At 43.3% G+C, this 3,498-nt stretch overlaps 1 pseudogene; it reads right to left on the reverse strand.

The window, feature by feature from the left end:
• Positions 1-582: 582 nt before the first annotated feature.
• Positions 583-3,187, reverse strand: LOC116582040 (annotated as a pseudogene).
• Positions 3,188-3,498: the final 311 nt, after the last annotated feature.

The following is a 3,498-nucleotide window of genomic DNA, read 5'->3' on the forward strand; positions in this document are numbered from 1 at the left end:
CTCGCAAACATGCTTAGCCCTTCAAGAGATAGGTACAATGGACTAAAACATCTAATGTGACCCCTCAAGAGTCACTTTTGCTTTAATATTTATGAGGGTAGGTTTGATGAGAGCAAATAATGTACATAAAGCTGAAAACTGACAGGTTATTTGAAAAGCTCTTCCATATTCATACTAGCAACTATGATTTCCTTGAACTGCATTGGGCCCTATTCCAGAGTCTTGATCATAGTGTGCTTTGTGTCCTGCTGGGCCAGTGTCCCCTCACACACCCAGGAGCATGCTGATGTGGTCATCCCTAAAGTCTGGCTGTTTGCTGATCAGTGAGATGTCCACATAGAGCAGAGAAGGGTCAGTAATCTTAATGACTTCTGCAGCGGCAATGATAATGTCACCATGTCCACCTATATCTTCACCAAATCCACAAACCAGCTGCTGGAACAAGAAGTGGAATTGCTCAGCCTCCCTGACCATCCCCTCAGAACCTCCCTGTGCTCCAGAATGAAATGCCCTTCTGCGTGATGGCCCATAGGTCCACTTGCCATCCTCTTCTTTTTATATGGCTTTTTGACTTTGGCAAAATCATTGAAATATTCGTCCACAGTGAGATAGGGGATTTTTTACAGTGTTTGATGCTAACAGCCACTTCTTTGTCATCAACTCATTGAGATGTTGCTCCAGGTCCAGGAAGATCTCCCCCAGCAGGCTGCTGCAGCCCTCCTTTGCAATGGTGTCTGAAATCCCATTCATGTTTGGTTGACTCAGGGATATACCCTCTTCTATTTCATTTTGAAAAAATACTCCTTTTTTAAACCAACTATAAATTCTTCAAAACTCTGACAGTTGATGGTTATCATATATTGAACCTAGTGTGGGCATTTGTCGACTTCTCAGCTCTTCTTTATAAAACTGAACTTCTTTGCATCTACTTAACAAAGAATTCATTTGCTGAAGACACAGACCAGTTTGCATCACAAACCTTTGTTTTCACTTATCTGAGCATCAACATCAAAAATTTTTTCCAAAATGTCGAAGGGAGTGTTACCTGCTGGTACCCACTTTAGTCATGCTTCAGGCTCAGCATGTTTTACCCAGTCTTTCTTGTCTGTTTCAAGTGCTTTTTGCAGCCAGGTAATAATGTCTGAAGTGAGAATTGACATCTACCTGTGGAGAAGATCAGAGACTATTTTAGAGAAAGTAAAGTTTCCAGGAGATGGATATCTACTTTTGAGGCAATTCCACATTCCCGGTCATCTCTGTGCATGTGTAGGTGTTTGAGAGCCATGTCAACCACAGGCGTGAGCTCTTTTGCGTCTAGATCTTCTGACCTAAGGCTCCTGCATCCATTTTCTCAGAGCCTGGTGGTACATTTTCAGATGGTTTCTGAAAATCTCATAATGGTCAGGGAAACACTCAACTATCAGGATTTTGGCAATGATGGGTTATCCAGGACATACTTCCTTATGATTTCTGGGTGGCAGAGAAACCACATCTTGTTGGAATCCTTGGGGTCTGCCTGTGTAGCCCCAATTCTAGTATTCATGGTTCCATCCAAGATGGCAACCATTTTCTCCTTGCAATTCTTGGGCCTCTGGGGATAAACCAAGCTAGTTGGTCTTTTTGGTCAGATACACATTGGTTAATTTATTCCTTTTTTCTGATCCTGAAAACTGAGACTAGCAGCGGGGGTCACAGAAGACAATGACCAGCAAACTCTGCAGCACCATACACATCGCTTGGCCAGCTCATCTGAGAGACCCTGAATGCTCCCAAAGTAAAGCCATGGATAAGAGTCATGCTTTGCATGTTCCCTCTGTCCATGTGGGATGGCTTATACATCAGCTCTTCTTGGGAATGAGCACTCCAGGTCCACCAGCTCTCAGTGGGCTTGCAGGAATGTCCCTAGTACAATGAGGTCCTGGGTTTCCCTCACAATTTGGGGTCCTGAGATGTTCTTGAGGATCTCTGAAGCTGTAGTGATCTGGCTTTGCCACATCATAGCACGCTTCACGTACTTGAGGCTCTCAGTGTCACTATTACTCTGTCTCCAGTCTTTGCTGACATCATCAAGGGACTTCTGGATGTCTCTGATTTCATTCAGTGCCTTATGGAGCTGGCTCAGGGCCATACAATGAACCTGTGCACCCACCAATGGATAGTGATCTTCCATCTGGCATCTGTGGAGGCCCCTTTCCAGGCCTCTTTTCTGCCATGGTGCTCCACTTTGTCCAGCTGGCCTGGGCACTGAAACAGCTCAGCATTCCTTTGGAACGTTCTTGCAATAGCTTCCTGATCTGTCTTCTTGGTGGCTAAAAAGCAGGTAAAATCCCTGTACCTTTGATACTAGAGTCACCCCTTCTCACTGCCACTGGGCACCCTGCTATCACCCAATTTCTTAAACATGTTAATCACAGTTAAAGTAAGTCTACTGTATTAGCTCTAGATTATCTATAGGTAGTCTCCATTGTCTGTTTCTTTTCTCCTGGTTTTTGGTCATTTGAGTCTATTGTCATTCATGGTAATTATTTTACTTATTTATTTCTTAAGGGTAAAAAGGAAATGAAAGACACTATCAATGTTGCCATATCTCAAGCAACTAGAAGGAACCAAACTTGAGGGCCCATCTAGAAGCTAATTTAGGTTGCTAAAGAAAAACATAAATTAAGGAAAGGTAAAATTGACTCCAATCATTTTTATAGAGTGCTGACTACTTTGTAGAAACTCTGAATAATGCTAACTTTCAGCAGAGAGTGTTTATTCATTTTGTTACTTACAGGTCATTACAGGAGGGATTGATCATCTTGATACAATCAGGGAATGGGAAGCACAGAGGCTGACTTCAGGCTTTGTGAGAGCTATTCTATTTCTAGTTTGAAGTAATCCTCAAGTAGGACATTTAAAGAACATCAACTGAAAGGATGTTTACCTGGGATCATCCCCTTGCCAGGCCTTGAATGCCAATTTCTCCCTCCCCAGCATGTTGAGACTGGCAAAACTCTGCTTAGCTTTTTAGCTTCTTAACTGGTCTTTTCTTCCTGGCTTCTCAGCCTCTTACATTGAAAATGTTAGGAATAAATACTATCTGATGGGGTCCGTGATCAAAGGAGTGAGACTAATACAAAACAAAAGTCAAGCAAAGCTTTATTTCATGCCAGCACCAAGAATCAAACTGACCAGCCCAGGCCATGTCTTACGGAGAGAGCAACCACCCCAGCTTCACAGACTAGCTTTTATAGAGCAAAGGCCATGTGGTTGAGCCTGGCCAATGAGATTGTCTTCACGTGGCCTGACTCGTCCTTGTATTTGGGCTCTGTTATCAGGGACTGGTCCACCACATTTTACTGGTTTCCCAGACTTGCTTTTAAGTAAGTTCTTCCTCGGGGGGGGGGGGGGCAGGGTCAGTTTAAGTTTTACTGCATAAACAACAAAATGGCTGTTTAACTGAGATGGAGTTGCTCTGGCTAAGTAGGCCCCTACAATATCCTCATGGAAAAAAGA

The sequence above is a fragment of the Mustela erminea genome, chromosome 21, assembly GCF_009829155.1.
Source record: "Mustela erminea isolate mMusErm1 chromosome 21, mMusErm1.Pri, whole genome shotgun sequence".
In the NCBI taxonomy this organism is placed as follows: Eukaryota; Metazoa; Chordata; class Mammalia; order Carnivora; family Mustelidae; genus Mustela; species Mustela erminea.